The following is a 22,573-nucleotide window of genomic DNA, read 5'->3' on the forward strand; positions in this document are numbered from 1 at the left end:
TTAGTGAGCCATACAGGTCAGACAGACAAGACTAAAAAATAATCAAAATAGTGGATCCACTCACTGGTTTAAAAAAGCATGTCATATTCACATTGTTAATCAAAATATGAAAGGAATATCAGTGCTAGGTACTCAAGTGATTACACTGTTAATACAAATTATGCTATAGACAGTGTGTAAAATAAGAAAGCAACAATGGGATATATCAGTAGTCTTTTTTAGTCAATGCAATTATTAGATTTCCAATAGTATGTTTCCTTTAAAATTGGCAGAAGCCTCAATGATGTTTCAATGCAGGAGAATGAGAGGTTCATCATCATAACAGAAATAATTTTAGATGAGTGGGAGCATGGCTTCTGAAAAAATGGAAAATTGGGCACTAGAATTAATAAAATTGCTCTCAAGAAAAAAGGGGGTTTATCAGAAAAAAGAGAAGATACTTACAGTACTGAAAAGGAGCAAAATGATCTGTAGAAAAAGGTAATGGGTAGAATATCGTTATTGTGAGAAATTGGATAAAGTGAAGTGCCAAGACCCAGTGACAAGTCCGAAAGTGACCCATTGGCGGGAAAGGAATTAAAAAATTCATTTATTGTGAGTTGGAGCAAAGGACTAGGCTATTTGGGCCTGACCAAACAGGGTTGAAAAATAGCACCCTGTAAAAATATAATATTTGAATTATGGAATCGATAACCACAGAAGAGGTGAGAGCCTAACTAACACAAGATTACTTACTGATAGCTGTTGTCACCGCCGATTCAGGAGAGTTTGCATCAGTCAGAGAGCTACTGAAGATTACGAAAGATAGGATGCATGCGAGGTGCAAAAGAGGTATCAGAAATGGCCTCCTCCTGCTGTCATAGGCAACACAGAAAATTGCTTACGCAGACTAAAATAAGGAAGAAACTCTATGTAAAGCTGTAAAAACTAAATAATATATATTTTATGTGTAAGTAATTGTAAAAGAAAACAAATCCCTACAATGTCAAAAAGGCAAAAAAATATACACTAAAAAAGTGGATTAAATTGAGACAAAGGAAAAAAGCAACTTGAAAATGTCCAGAAAGATACCCAATAAAGGGGTAATGGGGTAATAGGGTGGTGAGAATTTGTAGAAAATGGGTCTCCAATTAAAACAAACAAAAGTACATGAGAAGGCACATCAGTAAGTTTGTATTAGGGTTTGGGGTAAGGATTGTTGAATTCATAGTAAGCCTGGAAACAATTTCAATTGCTATGAGTAATCAGAATGATTCCTGTAATTTTGCATTCATATTTGACGTAGAATTATTGATAATTAAGCAATTACTCCTCGCATAATTAAGAGTAATTTGGCAGATAAAGTTCTATAGATGCTTCGACTTGCTATTCGTGTTCTGTTGCATTTAGCACTGTTTTTAACACAAAAGGCATGGACGCAAGGGCGCTTTTAGTGCTAAGAAAACAGTGCTAATTGCCAGGAGTGAATTGGGGGAAAATCCTATACCAAAAGTAAATTTAGAGAGTGTAAATTCTGCATGGGTTTGCTAGATGTGGTCTGTTGCATTAAGAGCTATTACTTAGCACAAAATCAATCCTTGTTACTGGTTTGGATGCGAGGGGCCATTTTTGCACTAAGAAATAGAACTGAATCCAAAATTATTCCTCTCTCATAATGTAGCGTAATCTTGCAGAATTTCTAAATAATTCTGCATGATTACAATATGCTGGATTACTCGAGTACGCTCACCCCTAATTCATAGTTCCTAGCCTAGTAACTGTACTCTTTTTTAATCATTTCTATGAACTGGTAGATTATTGGATGGTGTCTATCTATTATTTATTAGGATGCATTGTGCCAGACATCTTCTGCGTTTTTGGTATAAAATGGTTAGCTTAGGTTATCGTCATACCCTTTCCAGCACTCAATGTGAAACCTGCTTTGAGATATGTGTCCTGAGAGGTGCAGATGACTGACCAAGGTATCCTCAAAGTAATTTAGGAGTGGGATTAACTTCCATTTCATTGTAGAATAGGACTTCTATTAATAAGTAATAGAATCTGGTTGCTTCTTTAGGTGGTATGAAGGGCAAAGCAATTTTTTTTGTGGGAATTGGAATCTGCTGTTTGTTGAGTATTCTATACTTTGATCCAATTTTTAGGTTGAGCATAGCAGCATGCATGCGCCGCTTTTCCGACATGTTGGAAGGTCTCTGGGCTTTTAACAACGACCACCACACGCCCATCACTATCATTCGTTTGTGGGCTTGCCCTTCAAAAATCCTTTGATGACATTGGCAAATGGTTTACGTTTGTCCCTCCTTGGCGAGGTTTTGTTACCGCCTTGGATGTCGCCCCTGCTACATTCCTAATTGCACTTTTGCCGATAAGTTTCACTGCAAGCGAACTTCTTTTTACTTTTGTGTCTCTAATTATCGTTGATGCCCATGGCAGCTTTGGCGCTGTGAATAGGCTCACCTATGTGAAACTGTTTTACTTTTCATTTTCAAGTTATGTGGCAAGAAAAGTCTGGTTAGGACTTTATAACGCTAATAGCTCTAACTCGAGCAAATGCAAGACCGATTGCATTGCAAATGCTTGTTTTGAGGTGGTGCCACATTCCTCTGTCATGGACATGTGGCTGACTGGATGCACATTTGCTATTGTGTGTAACGCGGCAAATTTAAAGTCTATCACTATTTTTTTGGGTGACTGGTGGTTAGTTTTCTCTTTAATGAAGTTCAGTAGTTCAGTGTAGTTTGTACACTGTTTGTTTAGTAGTATTGCAAATATAAGGAGTGTGTTGTTTGCTTGCAATTGCCCATGGAAAATTTATATTTGCTCAAATGAGCGTGTGTATTTATTAAACATACCATTCATGAGCCATATAGGCTTCATTAGTGCTTGTATGTTTATTTGCAGTAACAACCACAACCAATCTTTTCTTGTTATTGAGGTTACTATATAGCATGACATCCTCTATAGTTTGGTTACAGTGAGATGTTCTGGGATGTCTATCTCTGAAAAAGTTCTAGGTGCTGGGTTAGCTACTGTCTCACTTCTAATTTGACAATACAGTGAGTCAGTATTCTCTAGGCTCAGTCTTTAAATATTGTTCCACTGAGCAGTGAAACTAATTGAAGCTTCTTTTAAGTCCTGGATTTTGTTGTGGACCTCAAATTCTGCCTTGGTGTGGGGTTATGTTCAGTTTTGTTTTCAACTTGGTCATTCACAGTGATGGTCTTTTGTTAGCAACTATTAGAATTATATGTTGCACATTTCCAGTTGCCATGTTTGTTGGTGCTACGTTCTTCACAGTAGATGTAGCCTAGTAACATTAGCAGGGGTTTCCCTTGGAGAACATGAAAGTGGCTTTATTGGACATTTTGATTTCTGTATTTAATTTAAAATACAAACACAATAATATGTTTTTCTATGTGTTCTTTTAGTTAATTGCTGTATTAGATTTAAGACATTATTGTGGTCATTGTCACTTACATTTGGCAGTTGTTTTCTTTTTTTGTGTTCATTGCTTTATAGTTTAAGCCTTTTGCCTCTTTAGTTTGGGTTGTTTGGTCCTCTCTACAGGGTCAACCTCAAACTTTTTACTTACATCCCTCCTGTTTTCTGAATTAGTTTTTGTTGGCCTTGGGACTCTGTGTACTTTATCACTGATAACCAGTTTTGAATTGCTTGTGCTCTCTCCTCTAAGCATAGTAAAATTGGCTTTCCACACAATTGACTTATAAGCCCCTAGTAAAGTGGTTTTACATGTACCCATGGCCTGTATATTAAATGCTGCTTGTGTGCCAGCAACACTCATTGTGTCACCCACTTAAGGAGCCTTTTTAAGCATGTCTCTGGTGGGTGATTGCAGCCTGTGTGCAGTTTTAAGCTGGCAGTTCGACTTTGCAAAATAACCCCTTTTTCAAGCCTAAAACTCCCTTTTAAGATATATGTCGCCCCTGGGGTAGGCCCTAAACATCCCATAGGGCAGGGTGCATTGTCTTTAGAAGGTTGACCATGTAACCTTTAAGTTTAACATATTCTGGAAGTGAAAAACACACAAATAAATGTTTCACCTCTGTATGTCCAAACTCTTTCAAAGGATAACATTGAGTTCCCTTATGACATTTAATAAATGGTAACTTTGTTTAGGAGCAGGCAGAAGTATCAAGTATGTTGTCTAAGGAATTGTAGTTTAAAATCCTCTTTAATGGTAAAATTGGATTTTAAGTCACGATTCTGAAAATGGCACTTTTAGAAAGTTGGCATTTTCTTCTCCTAAGCATTTGGTGCTGGCAGCCTATTTCCTGTGTCACATAATTAGGTGTAGTTGGCCTTTGTGTATTCCTCCCAGACAGCAACACAATAGAGGGACTGGATGTTGGCAGGAATGACAATCCAAGCAGGATGGCCGGGGGAAGGGGGGGCAGAGCTGTGCACAGCCCTTCTTACCCTTCAAAGACCTTGCCTCACCTCACTTACCAAAAATCTCCCACTAGCATATCGTGCCCATGGCTGGCATCCATGAGAGCTCCTCCTGGCCTAACTGAAAGTTCCACCAAAACTGTTGCAAAGCAGTGGGAAGCCCCTCAAAGCCTTGCACACAGCTGCCAGCTTCATCGGAAATGATGCAGACTGACACAAAGTCCCACACCGTATAGCTTTATTGGAACCAATGCAAGATGATGCAAAGCCTTGCAAAGCAATGTCGTGTAGACTGCATACCCAGTGGGCCAAACTTTGTCCTGTGTCCAGCCTGCACTCCATTGGAGGCAGCCTGAAAGTGTGACTTTGTTCCACTCCAGCACAACCCTCAGCTACTGCTTTGCAACATTTGGCACTACTTTTACTTAAACCTTTAAAATTCAATATCGCCAGTTCTACTGATTAGATTTTTGTCATTTTTGTTTCATATAATTCATTACATTTTACTCTCTTATTCTAAACTGGTGTGGGATTTTTCTTTTGATGTGTTCCACTTTAATACTGTTTGAGAGCTGCATAAATACTTTACGTCTTGCCTCTAAGTTAAGCCTGACTACTTTTGTTCCAAGCAACCATAGGGTTAAGCAATGGTTAATAAAGTGACTTTCCATGGTTTACCCTGACAAGGATTGTGACTGTTGCTTGAGTAGGGCTTCACCCCCTATCTCCAACGAACAACTTAATTTCTCACAATTATCTTCTTTTCTGCAGCCCTAAATGAAAAATTGCTTTTTTTTAAAGTTATTTGGACAATGTGGCAGGCGTTTGTCTTATCTGCAAGGTGCAGACACAAATGGGATTGTTTCTTTGTATGGAAAAATGCTCATTAGATGTATGTTTTTGGTATATTTGAATTTTATTTGGTTTTATAAATGTCTTTTTATTTTAATATTTGGCTAATAATACATATCTCAATAATTTATTGTTCTATCTTTTGGTTTCGATTTATAATGTAGATAGGTTTATCAACATCATGAACTTCAGAATTTTGACTATCAATTTTTTATTTATTGCGAAATTTACATGTTTGATTTAATGGGTTTTGGTATTTACATAGAGTTAATGTGAAGTTGATATCGTGGTACACAATATATTTGAATCGATATTTATATACAGCAATTTTTTGAGGTCGACATAGTATAATACAATTGTGAGGAAATGCCTTCCTTGGCATGGTTACCCCCTGACTTTTTGCCTTTTGCCTTTTGTTGATGCCAGTTATGATTGAAAGTGTGCTGGGGCCCTGCTAACCAGGCCCCAGCACCAGTGTTCTTCCCCTAAACTGTACCTTTGTTCCCACAATTGGCACAGCCCTAGCACACAGATAAGTCCCTTGTAAATGGTACCCCTGGTACCAAGGGCCATGTTGCCAGGGAGGGTCTCTAAGGGCTGCAGCATGTCTTATGCCACCCTTGGGACCCCTCACTCAGCACATGCACACTGCCTCACAGCTTGTGTGTGCTGGTGGGGAGAAAATGACTAAGTCGACATGGCACTCCCCTCAGAGTGCCATGCCAACCTCTCACTGCCTGTGGCATAGGTAAGTCACCACTCTAGCAGGCCTACAGCCCTAAGGCAGGGTGCACTATACCACAGGTGAGGGCATAATTGCATGAACACTATGCCCTACAGTGCCTAAGCAAAACCTTAGACCATTGTAAGTGCAGGGTAGCCATAAAGAAATTTGTCAAATACGAACTCCACAGTTCCATAATGGCTACACTGAAATCTGGGAAGTTTGGTATCAAACTTCTCAGCACAATAAATGCACACTGATGTCAGTGTGGGATTTATTGTAAAATACACCAGAGGGCATCTTAGAGATGCCCCCTGAATACCAGCCCGATCCTAGTGCCAGGCTGACCAGTTTCTGCCAGCCTGCCACAACCAGACTAGTTTCTGGCCACATGGGGTGAGTGCCTTTGTCACTCTGTGGCCGGGAACAAAGCCTGTACCGGGTGTAGGTGCTACTCACCTCCCCCTGCAGAAACTGTAAAACCTGGTGGTGAGCCTTTTGTTACAGCACCCCAGGGCATCCCAGCTAGTGGAGATGCCGCCCCTCCGGCTACTGCCCCCACTTTTGGTGGCAATGCTGGAGGAGATAATGAGGAAAACAAGGAGGAGCCACCCACCAGTCAGGACAGCCCCTAAGGTGCCCTGAGCTGAGGTGACCCCTGCCTTTAGAAATCCTCCATCTTGAGATTGGAGGATTCATCCCATTGGCTACTGCCCCCCAGACCTAAACACACCCCTAAATTTAGTATGTAGGGGCGACCCTGAACCCAGGAAATCAGATTCCTGCAACCTGAAGAAAGAAGAAGGACTGCTGACCTGAAAGCCCTGGAGAGACAACGGAGACACCAACTGACTTGGCGCCCTACCGGCCTGTCTCCAGACTCAAAGAACCTGCACAGCGACGCATCCGAAAAAGACCAGCGACCTCTGAGGACTCAGAGGATTGCCCTGAACCCGAAGGGCCAAGAAACTCCAGATAACAGCGGCACTGTTCAAAAACAGCAACAACTTTGCAACTTTCTAGCAACTTTGAAAGAACTCTCCCTTCCCCCCGGAAGCGTGAGATTTCTCACTCTGCACCCGACGCCCCAGGCTCAAGCTCCAGAGAACTAACACTGCAGAGAGGACTCTCAGGCGACTGCGACAACGTGAGTAACCTGAGTCGACTCCCCTGCACCCCCACAGCGACGCTTGCGGAGATGACCCAGAGGCTCCCCCTGACCGCGACTGCCTGGTAACAAGGAACCCGACGCCTGGACCAAGCACTGCACTGCACCCGCAGCCACCAGGACCGAGAGGAACCACCCACAGTACAGGAGTGACCAGCAGGCAGCCCTCATCCTAGCCAAGTCAGTGGCTGGCCCGAGAAGCCCCCCTGTGCCTGCCTGCATCGCCTTAGTGACCCCCGGGTCCCTCCATTGCTTCCTATAGCAAACCTGATGCCTACTTTGCACACTGCACCCGGCCGCCCCTGTGCCGCTGAGGGTGTGTTTTGTGTGCCTGTTTGTGTCCCCCCCAGTTCTCTACAAACCCCCCTGGTCTGCTCCCCGAGGATGCAGGTACTTACGTGCTAGCAGACTGCGACCAGAGCACCCCTGTTCTCCATAGGCGCCTATGTTTTTTGGGCCCTCTTTTGACTCAAAAAACCTGCCACTAAAATGTGCACAGTCCTATGTTTTCCTTCAGACTCAGGGCTTAAAGATTTTAGAAAAACCTGTGATCTTAGCGCTATAAAAAATGTCATCAATACTTAAATATGACAGGTCGATATCCTCCCTCGGTAGGAGTACAGAATGAAAACCTGCGTTCGTGTAAGTATGGTACATTTGAGACTGCTACAGGAATCCAAGTGCTGTGAGCCAAGCAAAGCATAAATACAGACTGTTGACAACACAACTCCTCAGGCTTTAAGAACTTCTGGCTTCAAACAGAATGGGCAAAGTTTAGAGCTGAAGGTCATATGTAAGTGTCCCCTTGCTTTAGAGAAAAACCCTGACTCAGAGAACAGGTCTTTGACAGAATTTGTTATTTTTTGTCAGTGAGTAGAAAGAAGTAGTTGGAGATTAATTATGTAAGTTGCACTGTTTGATGGAGTGTTACAGATACCTTGCTGCAGCGTGGGTGCAGCTTAACTATGCATCACATTTTTGGTGACTACTTACACTGGGAAATTTACTGCTACTTAAGGCACAGTGTTAGGTTCTTCAGTACTATATTTTCCCAGCTGTGTGGTTCTTCGAGTGATGTTCAAGAGGCATGGCAAGATCAGTGTCTAAAAACCTAATTAAAACCCAGAGGCTTTGTCTTCTGAGGGATATTTCTCTGCCATTCCATTGTAGATGTCCATCATTGGGGTAGACTAGAGCTAAAGAGCATCCACATCGCAGGTGAAAGAGATCACATTTTACTACTCTATTAGTGGCATAGAAGTTAGCATACAGTGATTAATTAACCTTCATTTAAAAGTCTAACAGAGAAAAATAACACGAAATCTAAAATGTGCACGTTTGAAATATGGTGGACAATGTGGCCTACATTCGTATTTGATATTGTGCTTTAACATGAAAGATAATATTGCATTTAGATTCGAGTAAGCTACTGGCATGAATTAACAAGTATTGTATTCGATCAATAATAGAAGTTAAAGTATTAAATGAACATGAATTAATCATATTTAAATAGAAGTTATTAACGTGAAGTTACATGTGTGCAGGAAAATAAATGCACATTTAAACTGTTCTAATAAGTCATAAATAGTGTTTGCAATTAAATAATTTGCTATGCATATTTGAATAAAATTGTAAGGTGTGCAATAAGTTCAGATGCATTAAACTAAATTAGAATGTGTAGCTTTACTAGGGCTGAAGACCTATTTCTGCAGAAGAAGAGGAAAATTACTTTTTAATTCTGTTTCCCTCTGACCTGACTTATTTCCCTAGTTTGCTGACGTGACGCTGAATGTCCTATTGTATTAAAGACTGAGAACATGTTTCAACATTTATAATGTAACAATATTTGTTCTAGCTGTTGAACAAGATAGGAAATCATCTTAAATCTGTGTGAGAATTGTATAGTTCATCTTGTGTACCATGAGAGAGGATCCTGATGTTGCAATCAACTAGACAATGTAATATGTTGGCAGAACTGTATGACTTCATCATGTCATTTCTCTGAGAAAATCCGGAATAGTTGCAAACTTGATGGTGTCTGCGGCTACCATTGGATGCTGAATCTTGTGCGTAAGATGAGCCCACCTGAAGGACCAATCGAAAGGCCATGGATATTTCTAATTAGTGAGTAACTTTGAAACTTTATGTGAGTCTCCTAGAGTCAGTCTTGACATGCTAGTGATCCTGGATGTGGCGCTGCTCTCTCTTCTCCTTCACCCCTATGATTCTTAAATGTCTTCTGAAGAATTAAAGGTATTTTTCCTAATTTCAACACTTGCTTATGCTGTTCAATACTAATATGCCCAATCAATTCTGAACTGATCACCATCATCTGCTTTGAAATCTGACTTTAATGTGCATATTATAGTTTTGCTAATCTGTGCCATACTTTTGGAGTGTTTAATAGTATTGATGTTTGGTAGGCTTAATCTCTTTCGACGATTGGTCAACCTATGGTTTTCATGGATGTTTATAATTTAGTTTTGCACACCATTTATGCTACATCAGCTTTGTGGCCTTGAAACTTTATTCAGTTTGGAGTTTTGTTTTATGGTTAAACTAGCCATGGTGTTGATATGTTAGGTTTTCTATGTTTTTGATTTGTGATCAATAAATCCAATTCCCACACCCTCACTAGGACCCAAGATCGATTTGACTTCTAGTGGTGATATTAGTTAGGTGTCTCACCAGAGAACATGCAGTTTCTGAACCTACGGCGGGAAGAAGACCTCCACCTGCGTGTCAGCACAGGCCAGCACACATAGCAGGATTTGCAGTGGCCAATGTACCTTAAGTAATATTCCTCCAGCTATTGAACTTATCCTTTAATCTGCAAGATGTACTAATAGCAAAGGTGACTTAACTTTTCATCTATCCAAGGCTGATTGGAACAAAACTGTGTACCTGGCAGTAATAATTGCATAATTTAATTATTTTGTTTCTTTCTATTTCCTGTCAAATCATTATATACTTAGTTCTCGGCGATAGAGGGGATGGTTTTAACATGTTCCTATCTAAAGTATACTCAATATGTAGCAACAGCGTCTAATGAAGTATGCCGTCTGCAACAAGTCAAAAGAGGAAGCTTTGGGTTGGCTTTCTTCATTGGCAGCACTTGAACTCTAGAAACCCTCTGATTCTGAATGCCTCTGCTTGCCTCAGTGTGTTTAACCTAGGTATATGCAGCATAATATTTTACTGCTACTGGCTGTGAAGAACCATGATAATATTGCTAGGTCAAATGCATCAATTATCTTCCCCTCTGCTCTGTTTCTGTCATCCTATCCCCCTCAATATTTGCAGAGTGTAAAAACATGGTGCTATATTCATAAACGTAAACTTGGTCATAAATGTAAGTTTACAACCAAATTTACCTTTTGCATGACTGCTAGAGTTTCACAAATTGATTTCTGGTAGGCAGGTTTGCTTTTACAACTGCGGATTTCTCTGCCACAATTGTGTAGAAAGAGATCTGCAGTACCGAATCTCACTCAAGGGATGGGTAGTGGACATTCAAAGATTTAGGGGGTTATTACAACTCTGGAGGAGGTGTTAATCTGTCCCAAAAGTGACGGTAAAGTGACGGATATACCACCAGCCGTATTACGAGTCCATTATATCCTATGGAACTTGTAATATGGCTGGTGGTATATCTGTCACTTTACCGTCACTTTTGGGACGGATTAACACCTCCTCCAAAGTTGTAATAACCCCCATTGTTTAACATTAACGTTTGGGAGTGCACACAAACATGTCAATTTTGGGGCATTTCCAAACACCTCCTGCCTGGAAATCATCGGAGATTTATTCTAGCCAAGGGCTGAAGTAAGTTCCTTTTCATGATAGGAAGGGGAATGGATTGACCTAGATTTGGTGGGAATATAAGTGAAGGGCTTCCTCTTTTGGGGAAAGGTTTTCCATGAGAAGGAAAAGGTGTATTTGCGCAGGAGGTAGCACTCTGATGGAGAACTATGCATAGGGGGAACTGGAGACTCTTAAAAAAGTTAAATGTCAAATTGCACAAAAACGTCTGGAAACCTGTGTCTGGTGCAGCTTTTGAGGGGGACACCTGGGAATATTTGTGAATTGGAAAAAACAGAAAAGGACAAGTATTTCAAGATGTAAATCTCCACCCATACTCTTTCATTTTAATTTTGTGAATAAAGCCCATCTTGGGGTCACCTGTGAGTATTCTGAAACATCAAATGGATGTTGACCTCTCGGATTGTTAATTAAAGTTGTTTCAGTTCCCACTTGTGAGATATAGGGCAGTGAAAATACAGCACAATAAAAATCCCAAACCAATTTAGAACAATAGAGAAAATTTTAATAAATTATTTGATACCAAAACCACCAAAGTTAAAGGTTCAAAATAGCAAGCCCCCAGTTTTAGAAACTGGACATCTACACACATTTAGCACCACAGCCAATGGTTCAGGAGTGGATGGAGACCAATTGGGGGGTCAGGACTCACTCAGGCTGGGTCCAGGTGTGGCTTCAAGATGGTGGGAGCCTGTTATGTCCCTGTGGCTCTAAACAGGAGGCCAGCAAAACCAACCCTTTGAGTCACTTCTGAGGCCCTGGGTGCAGGTGAAGATGCAGGGCACCACGGTATGACCTGCCTCTGGTGGTTCAAGCAAGGCTTCAGGCAGCAAAGCAGTCCTTCCAAGTATAGCAGCAGCCTGGCAGAGTGCACAGCAGGTCACAGCAACAGGTAGTCCTCTAAAATCCTTCCACAGGGCCGGTGGTGAACTGAACAGTGGGTCTGAGAGCCCTATTTTATTATCCTGGTGCCCTCTCCTTGAAGTTGAATGAAGATTCAACTAGGATTATTTGAAGTTCCAGGAGTTTCCCACCTCACCTGTCTCATAGCGGGCTGCACTGACAATACAGGGTTGTTAAGCCTATTGTGTGGTGGCAGAACACATCCTATTCAGTTGTAAGTGGGGCTGTGCTTAGCTACGCCCTCCATCAAGTCAATTAATGGCCCATTCAGGCTCTGCTAATCCCACTATTGTGTGACTATCTGGGGTGAATTCACAAAGTCCCAACTGTCAGTTACACATAGTCATGTGACCTAAGACAGGCTACAGGCACAGTTACACATAGTTGTGTCACCTAAGACAGGCTACAGGCACAGAGGGCTGAGGGCAGGAAAATACTAACTTTCTAAAAGTGGCATTTTCACTCTTGTAATGATGAATCTGACTTTACCATTAAAGTGGGTTTATCACACGACCTCATAGATACCAAACATGATTTATCTACCACCTCTGGTTTAGGACAAACTGCTTATTAAATATAATAAGAAATTCCCAATGTAATCCTAGGGGAGGGGTAGGGCTTACAGTAGTGAAAAACATATCTGGGAGTTTTTCAGTACTAGGACATAGAACACTAAAAAGTACATGCCCTACCTTTTAATTATACAGCCCCTTGCCTTATGGGCTACCTAGGGTCTACCTTAGGAGTGATGTATATGTAATAAAAGGGGAGTGTAAGGCTTGGCAAGGGGTTTTAAATGCCAAGTCAAATTGGCAGTGGGGCACTGCATTCAGGCTGCAAAGGCAGGCCTGGGACATGTTTTAAAGTGCTACTTAAGTATGTGGCACAATAAGTGCTGCAGACCCACTGGTAGCATTTAGTTTACACGTCCCGGCGTATGGTATACCACTCTACAAGGGACTTGCATGTAAATGAAATATGCCAATTAGGTTTATGCAAATCAAACCATGTTTAGGAGAGTGAGCACAAGCACTACAACACTAGGTAGCAGTGGTAAAATGCACAGAGTCCTAAGGCCAACAAGAGCAAAAATCCCGAAAAATGTAGGAGGAGGAAGGCAAAAGGTTTGGGGCGATCCTGTAGAGAGGGCCATTTATAACACCACTCAATTATCTTTATAGAAAAGTGCTATATAGACTAGGCACTATGTTAAATTATTCAAATTGAGCCAAAGTAAGCTTTTAAATTCCAACTCTGCAGGATGGAATCATCTGACCAGATGTATAAAATGCCCTTGTTTTCACCCAATTGAGCACACCTTTCACACTTTGTAGTCCCTCAATCCAAATGTAAGTCTCGAGGTGATTGGTGGTACTTGGTTCTAGGTTCCAAGTTTTGGAATTGCCTGCCACTTGCTGTTCAGGCCGAAAAATCTCTGCTCCCCGTGCCAAATGCTCTAAAAACGGGCTGCTTTGTTAATCTGTATTTCCCAGTGACATTTGTAATGTTGTCTTTACTAGCGCCTAAATATACGGTTACGTCTGCAGAGTGCCTTATGAAAATAAAATAAAAAACTGGAAAAGCTAGCGTGAACTTTATCTATCTAGTACGGGAAAAATTAGTACCAATTTTAACTGAATAATAATACTAGAATTATTTTTTGTGAATCCGCTTAGGAAATCGTATTTTATTAACTCGTTATTATTGTCAATGATCCTCGGGTAAATCTAAATTCAAAATCGCGTAACTGAGAATGTTGTGAACAAACAATAGTTATACCTGTTTTGCACCATCCCAAAACCACTTCCTTTTATGAGCAGGTTTCGCCAATTAAATCTGGTGTCAAAGTACAGAGTTGCCCCATTGACGTAAGGGGCATTTGCTTCCATGTCTTACACACCTGGGCCACTACCGTAATACAGAAAGTGCCACAGATGCTTGCCGAGTCACCTCTCTAGCAGATGTCACAGAAGCACATAGTGTGCCCTCCCACTATCACAGAACCATTCCCCAGTCGGATGGGGGCATGACCCATTGAAATTGGCGAAATACCATTACCTCAAACACCATTACCCCAATGCCCCAGTGTATTACTGATGCAAGCATAGTAGAAAACAGGATCTCAAGCGGTGCACGGACTTTGCGTCATATGGAAAGAGATGCAGAATGAGTGCACCCTGAGGGCTCCTTTTAAGAAGGTATTTGAAGGGCCACTTATCATCCGGTGAGGTCCACTTGCAGGTGGGTGTAGTGAAACACTGCACCCGCCTGCAGGGGCACTTACTCCGACTTGAATATTTGATAGTCCATCCTCTGCAGTGAAGGCACGATCTGGCAGTTTTAAACTGGTAGTCAGCGGTCACCACAGACCTCTCCTCTACACACGCGAGTTTGTGCCTGTAGTGGAGACAGATCATGTTTATAATAAACCCATGCACTGTCCTGGCCTGCATTGTTCACACCCTATCAGGTGTGCCGTGGCACAGCGTAGGACAGTACGTCAATAAGTATTCGGGCACCTCTTGAAAAGTAAACAGTGCAACCACAATTTAAACTTAAGTGTGAATCCACACGAGTGCATAGACTACAGACTTTTGTGGCAGTCATTTGGCATTTTGTGTTGGCCGTTTTACATAACTGTTTTATTTGGCACCTTTTTTTCTTTTTTTTTACCCTAACAGCCAATCGCTAAATGCCCTATAAAACAAGAATGCTAAAGAATGACACCATCTCCCCACGGTTGACTGGGAATTCAGTGAACACAAAGATTTAATCAACAATTAAGCTCAGCTTCAAACAAAATGCAGCATTATATATGCATTTTTATTTGAATTTAGAGAGTGGAGTTCGGGTCAGTCCCTTACTTGTGATTTGCTAGCTTTCTTGCCTATCTCTCTTCCTTCTCTGTTCCTGATGTTATGCCTTTCAACCCTTCCCTTGTGTTTGGACAGAGGATGTTGCTTATGTCGGATGGACGTTAAATACAGTACAGTGCAGTTATTATTAGTTTGTGCATTTTATGTAAGACGAAGAAAAACGTTTTTACTTCTGATATTTTTAAGCTCTGGATGTCAGACTAGACATGAAACCTTAAATACATGATTTGCTTTTAAATCACATGATATTCTGCCAGTTCTTTAAAGTATAATTGCAAAAAAGCGGAAAGGATTTGCTGTGATTTTCAGTATAGATTAACTTTGAAAATTCTTGGCTACTTGAACATTCTTGGCGACCCAAATATCTTACTGCACTTCATCTTTCTCACTATTCCTTTTGAATGACTGTGTCATCTCTAGAAGTTTCATGAATTCCATGAAGGCTTTGTTAGCAAAAGGGCTGCTGATTCTTTCTTCCTGAGCCCTTCCATCTGATATACATTAGGGGTGAAGAATGGCACTTCAGTTTCTGTTGTTCAAGGTTGGTGAGGACATTTCTGTCTCTAATTACGGCTTTGGGATGACTGATGACAGTCTGGTGCAGGAAACACTCCTCATTTTGTCCATGTTGTGGGTGGTCCAGCTTCAAGCCAGCCCCAGTGCTCCCTGCCCTTAAAACAATACTTTACACAAAGGTTGTGTCTGGAGAGAAGCCTACAAAGGCTGCTTGCAGAAGAACCAACTCACACCAGTTCTGAAGCTTGAGACAGTGGATCCACCTGACTTGTCTTGACAAGGTATATTCATGTGAGATCCAAACATCCTGGTTTCAGTCCCACGTTTATCCTTACCAAGGAAATGAGTGCTCTGAACATATTCGAAGAGCTTCCCTGTAACAAGGGCTGGTGTCTGCCTGGCAGCTAGCATTCAAAAAGTGATGAAACATCACCTAAGACAACACTTTCGGCTGGGGAGCTGGGGGTGTGCCTAAAGAGGCTACAAACCAGCAGTCATCTTAGAATGGATTTTCATAAAGCATATCAGTGGACATCATTGAATGGGGTTTTCTAAAGAGAAGAAAGTTACTTAGCTCCGAGAATCTGACTACCAAAAGGGGTATGCCAGGAGTGGCCCCATACCGTAAGAGCGTCTCCCTACCTTTGTGTGCAGTTTCCCTGGAGTGCTGTTTTTCAAGTTTATACTAGAAGTAGATCACTGGCAGTGATTCATGGTTTAATCTGGTGCTAGCACAACTGACAAAGACTGCGTGATCACCAGGTGGAGAGATGGATCTGCCCAGGAGCTGCCACTGGGCAAGAGATTACTGTCAGAGATGACCTGGAAGCATCAACTATCCCTAATGGATATCTGACTTCGAGATGCACTGCTGCTCATCTGGGCACTGCCATACCCATTCCCAAGTTTGTATTTTGATGCTGTTCAGAAAGGCTGTTGTTAAGGTCCCACATTGAAGACTCCTAGCTGCAAATGTGGGATGCACGGCTTCATTCATTGCACACCCTGGCTATTGAGAGCAATCTTGAAGATAAACCACATGGCCTAGACTGCTAGGGCATGGGAGACATAAAGAATCATGGGCCAATCCACCACACCCACTAAAGAATATTATACTGTTGATAATGAAATGATAAACTGCTGAAATGAGCTGCCTATGTAAACTAGTACACAGTGCTGGTACACCTCAACAACACTCAATAAATGATTGACTAGCCAGTGCTTTTTCTTATCATAAGGGAATTGCTTTCATTACACATACACTACTAAATTCTACACAATAAATTATAAATATGTACAGTCAGGTTGATAAAAAATACCTTTGGTGTCATCCTCATATCATGTTTCACCACTAGTGGCTCCTGCACCCTATATCCACAATCCCCACCTGCAGTAAGTGCAATATGTAAGAAATTGGATTACTATTTGGGATGGGGACTACCCACCTCAAGGATTAATCATAACCCTTGTCAGGGTGAACCCTCAACGCATCTAAATTAATGTGTGCTCAACCCCCTGGTAGCTATTGCACTGATCAGACAGGCTTAACTCAGTGCAATGTGTAAAGTATTTATGCAGTAACAAATAAGTACTAAATAAAAATGCAAACTAACTGAAACCATAAACTAAAGTAGAAAACGACACCGAAATTTAATAAACAAAATGATACCAAAATTGTACAAATCCAATAACGGGAACTGGAGATATGAAGTTTTAAATTTGTAAGAAGCAATAGCGCTGAAAAGCATCAAATCGCCAATGATATTTAAGGGTTGCAGTAGACCCAGACCTAGGCACAATTGAGGCTGACAGTGGCGGATCGCATGTCAGATACACATACCAGGTTTTTCCTGGTCAAAGACTTTACCATCTGACTTAGTCCGTCTGTTCCCAATATACCACAGGAGTACCCTTCAAAAGCCCTCTAGTACATTAGAAGATGCACTCAGAGATTCCCATGGTGTCAGACAGAGGCCATCAACAGGGTCCAGACCAGAACCAGGTTGTCACTGGTCAGATGGGTAGTTCCAGGAAAATGGCATTTGTAGCTTTTTATTCATGTAACTTGAACAGGAGGTCAGCCTTATGACACTTGGAATCCACTTCTTTTCCAGGTATAAGAGGAAGCAGGTCCAGTCCCTCCAGGCTCCTCTCAGTTCATAGGCACAATGTCCAGTACATCTTTGATCTTCTGTTGGTCCAGAAAGTGTTCTGAAGTTGGTGCCAGGAGGTGCCACATTTATACCTGGCACTAGTTAATGGCAAGGAATGACTGCTGGGCATGCCCTAACCAATGGGGTAAAATGTCCTGGGGGCCAACAGTACCCAGTTGAGTGTTTTCTCGATGGTGAAAGTCTTCAGTCACTGTAAACTTTGGCTCTGAGGGCTGGAGGTATCTGTGGGGAGTGAGGATGTATTGTCCTCCCACATGTAGCATTAAAATCCAGTTTGAGGCAGCTACTGTACCCACAGTAAACCTAGATACAGAGGACTGCAAGGTTAAAAACAGTGTCTTTCAACAAGCAGACAGTGGATCCACAAAAATTGTCTTGGTATCCTCTTCTCCCCCCTTTCAAGTCTTCCACAAGCGTGAGACAGAACACTGGCAAAACAGAAGCAGAGTACTTAGACAACCAGACAGTGGATCCTGTTCTCTCCCCTTTCAAGTGTGCCCAAGGGGTATTTGTAAACCAAGCAGACCTGCCAAGCAGAATTTAACACTCAAGCAGGATTCGACACTGTAGTGTCAAAAAGGATGTTAACAGCCACAACCCTGTATATTGTGCGAACTTTAGGAGAGTCATCTCTGCCCATTCAGGTCAGCCTATTGTTTGCTCCTGGGAGGCATTTCACAGCTGTTCATACCCATTCAAGGCTAATTACTGGGCTGGAAAGGCTAAAGCACCCTACATGACCTTTAAGCAGGGAAAAGGTAACTTTCTAAACATTTACGTTTCCTTTAGACTTATTAAAAGACTTGCCCTGGGGGCTTATGGAGTGCTCTTATACCTTGAAGCATGCATATCTAATCAGCTCTGTTTTTTAAACCAGCGAGATCGCGCCATACTTCATGTTTGGTTTATGGACACCCCTGTCCCCTTCAGGGCATGCACATGCAGCTATTTCTCTTAAAGAGAAGTGGTGAGCTATAATAGCCCAGTGGCCCCTGCCAGCTCCCCACATGCCTTTTTGACCTGAGCGTGAGCCAGTAACACTCTCTTCTGCTCCCGCTTCAAGCCTCATGCCAGAGCAAAACTGCTCATCTTTGGCTCCCACCCAGAGGTGGGAGCATCTTTATCCTCTTTTGCCTACGCTGGCCACTGATAGGAAGCAGTATTGCAAACTCCAGCAAGGGAACAGGGGCGGGTAGTGCATCTGACATCGGTCTCCTTTTCAGTTCTGGGTTGGATGGGTTCCCCCAGATCTTCTTCAATTGGGTTGGGCTTCAGGGGATGGGGTGGCAAGAGCTAGATCTTAGCAAAGGGGTCTCATGCACAGATCCTCCCCATCCAGGTTTAATTGGAAGGAGATGCGTCGAACCATGGGGACTTGCCGTTCCCCAGTAGAATGTCCTCTCCTACAAGTAGGGTGCTATGCATGTTGTTCTCTGCCCGGTACTCCTGGCGCCTGAGCCTACAACTAAGATTTCTCCAGTCCCATAGGGATGATTTGGACGTTCTTGGGCATGTTTGCACCTAGTGGTCAGTCCTTTCTTTTGAGAAGAAGCCACAGCCACATAAAAATGTTGATGCTTTATTGAGTCTGTAGCAACAACCCCTGACATATCCTTCTCAGTCCAGTCTGCTCAGCAACTGCCAGCTTTCCCTCCTGGAGTCCACAATCTAAAATCCAGTAGAGTCAGCATCAAGGTTTCTAAGATACAACACGTCTCCCTTTTGCTAACATTATACATACAATTTTTTTTTTTATCTTGTTAAAAGTAATTTATGAAAATAAAAAGTTTTTGTGACAGTTTGATTTTTTTCTTAACCGTTCCTATCTTTCCATCATCGATTTTGATTCCTCACCTAATTGTGCCTCATCATTCCGTTTCTTACCTCCTACCCACCTTTCACGTTCTAACTCATTGCACAATGTTATTTTTCTCACATTCCACTTTTTCCCATCCTCCAACCATACATTGTTTCTGAATGCTTTTCTTATTTTCTTGGGTTCAGATCACTTCGTATGACTAGATTTATGACTCCTCATTTGTGCAGTTCTCACCCAATCACCTATAGTAAATTTGCGTGTGCTCCTTTTCACTCTTTCTTTATGTCAATGCACATATTTTTCTTGATACTTAGCTACCCTTTGTTCCAAGTCTTTCCTGTCTACTTCCTTCTTGCACGACTTGTACATCCATGCTGGTGCCGCTACAGTACACGCTAATCTACCATTCAATAATAAGAAGGGAGTCTCTCTGGTGACTGAATGTGATGTACTACAATAACTCCATAACATCTCCTTAACCGCCTCTTTACAATTCATTCCACCTTCCTGAGCCAATTGCATACTCTCCTTTAACACCCGAATAAATCTTTCCACAAAACCATTTTCTTTTGGATTATATACTGCTGTTTTATGGTGCTTCACACCAGATGTTTTTAAAGAATTCCTCAAATTCATCAGCAATAAATTGAGGACCATTGTCACTGACAAGACATTCTGGGAAACCCTCTCTCTCCACAGAAGTCTATCACACAACTTGCCTTTATCTCTCTCACACATGTTATCTTAGGCCACTTGAAGAAATAGTCTATTAAAAACTATATACCATTTTCCTTCTATTGTATACCACTGAATGGTCCACAAATGTCAGTAGCTAGTTTTTGCCAGGGCCCTTCTGGAAGCTTAGTCGATGTTATGGATGATTCTTCTGATCTGCGAGATTTACCACTACACATGCACGCTGTGCAATGATGCACAGGGCTCTAAATCTCTTTATCCATGCCCGGCCACCAGAACTTCTCTTGTGCTTTTCTTTTCATATCAGACATTCCACCATGTCCCTCATGCAATAAACCCATTAACCTTGCTCACAGCCCCACTGGCACTACTAACCTTTCATTCTTTCTTAATATACCATCTATCACAGATAGTTCAGACCATATAATTTTATACCCAGAAAGCTCACTTCTCCTAGTTTCTGCTAAGAGCTGGATAAGCATTCTGCGAGTTGCTTTACAACAACATCTTCCACAGCAGCTTTTCTTCCATTCTTCGTCTGTTATGACACTACTGCGCAACTCTCTCACACTAGCTACTACTCATTCCTCACTACTGTCATCTCTTCCGTCTACATCACATTTCTTCAATGGTAATCTAGACAAGCAATCTGCATTACGATTTTTGTTAACAGGAACATACTTCAATTTTAAATAATATTCTTGTAGACGATAGAGCCACTTGGCAATCTTTGGTGTCGCCCTTGCAGAACATTTTTGTAGTGAAAATGTCAACTAAGGGTGTGTGGTCTGTTCTCAGTTCGAATGTTGTTCCCCACAAATAAGGTTTTGAAATGGCATAAACCACACCAGCACGGTAGAACCTCCCTTTCCACAACTGAGTATGTAATGAGTTGCTCCAGCCATTTTCCTGTGCTTCATTGAATTTCTTCACTTTGAAATTCAGAGCACTGGGTAGAAATCACAACATGTCAACACTCACCTCAGGCCTTTGTAATGCTTTGTTTTAATTAAACAGTCAGATTCCCTTGGTCCGCACCAGTTCTAAGTCAGATGCTAGGTGCTGGCCAATTAGTGGATGAACAATCCAGCGCTTGATGAATTCTGCTTCACAATGATAGGAAGAGCCAACATCTGAGGATCAAAAAGAGACATTGCTATGAACGCTTGGTCGCCATAAGCCAGTTATCCCTGTGGTAACTTTTCTGACACCTCCTGCTTGAAACCCAAAAGTCAGAAGGATCATGAGGCCCCGCTTTCATGGTCCATATTCATACTGAAAAGCGGGATCAAGCGAGCTTTTGCCCGTCTGCTCCATGGGAGGTTTCTGTCCACCCTGAGCTTGCCTTAGGACACCTGGGCTATCGTTTGACAGGTGTTACACCCCAGTCAAACTCTCCACCCGCCACACTCCACTAACACACTAGTGCCTCCCTTTCCACAAATGTGTATGTCACTTCGGCACCTTTAAGAGCTTGTGACACAAAATCTACCACCTTTTCATGATCTTGCTTCTTTTGCATAAGCACTACCCCTATACCGTAAGCACTGGTGTCTACCACTATAATTGTTTCATCACAAGGAGCATTTGGCTTTAATGCTACAGCTTTCACAACATCTGCTTTGATCCTCTGAAGCACTTAACATTCCTGTGTCTATTCATATTGACCTCCCTCTTTCATCAGTTACCTCAATATGTGTACTTTTTCAGAAAAATGCTGCACCAACCTCGAATAATATTCGGCTAAATTGAGAAACAATCGTAATTTTGTTTGTCTATCAGCAAAGGTGCGCGTTCAATTGCTTTTAGCAGCTTCATCCTAGGTTTAATCCCTTCGCCAAACAAAGTGTGATACGGATAATCTACTTGCAGCACTCCAAACTTGCTTTTGTCCATGCTTACAGTCAAGTTGGCATCCTATGGCCTAGATAAAACTTCATTCAATTTGCCATCATGACCATCCATGTCTACACCCCACACTAGAATGTCATCCTGAAATATTAGAATATTTGAAATTTCTTTCAATACTTTTGCCATTAGTCTATGAAACACTGCAGAAGCTGATGCTATCCCAAATGGCATCCCCACAAAATGAAATGCACCTTCTGGAGTTATGAACAGAATCAGAGTGTATCCGAATCTGATGGTACGCACTTGACAGATCCATAGAAGAGAAATACTTTGCATCCTTAATACAATGGACCATTTGATTTATGTGCAGCAACGGATGATGAGCTAACCATATGCTTTGATTAAGATCCCTCAAGTCAACACACATGCATAACTTCTCATTGGCTTTTGGTGCTAAAACTATCAGACTTAGCCCCTCTGATAATTCCATTAGCTCTATCACCTCTGCCTCACATAGCCGATCAAGTTCTTTCTTCAGTTGACCTCTTAGGGCAGGATTCTGCAAAGTCAGTCCTGGAGAGCGGGGTCCATGCCAGCTTTATAGCATATCCACATTTAGAAAAATGTAGATTTCTGAAACATGTTTTTTCTAAATGTGGATATGCTAAAAACCTGGCATGGACCTGGCCCTCCAGGACCGACTTTGCACAACCCTTTATTAGGGCAAGAGAAACATTCCTCATTTTATGTACTTTGGGTTCA

General features: G+C 41.8%; 1 protein-coding gene across 3 annotated transcripts in view; it reads right to left on the reverse strand.

The window, feature by feature from the left end:
- Positions 1 to 22,573, reverse strand: part of FYB1 (FYN binding protein 1) — a 602,843-nt gene that overhangs the window by 399,972 nt on the left and 180,298 nt on the right. The window contains exon 1 of one of the 3 annotated variants that reach the window (XM_069221345.1): positions 20,942 to 21,043. The exons of the other annotated variants lie outside the window; for them this stretch is intronic. The gene's annotated coding sequence lies outside the window, so the exon portion shown is untranslated. Of the gene's footprint in view, positions 1 to 20,941; positions 21,044 to 22,573 lie in introns of those variants that run through there. 3 annotated transcript variants of the gene reach the window in all.

The sequence above is a fragment of the Pleurodeles waltl genome, chromosome 1_1, assembly GCF_031143425.1.
Source record: "Pleurodeles waltl isolate 20211129_DDA chromosome 1_1, aPleWal1.hap1.20221129, whole genome shotgun sequence".
In the NCBI taxonomy this organism is placed as follows: Eukaryota; Metazoa; Chordata; class Amphibia; order Caudata; family Salamandridae; genus Pleurodeles; species Pleurodeles waltl.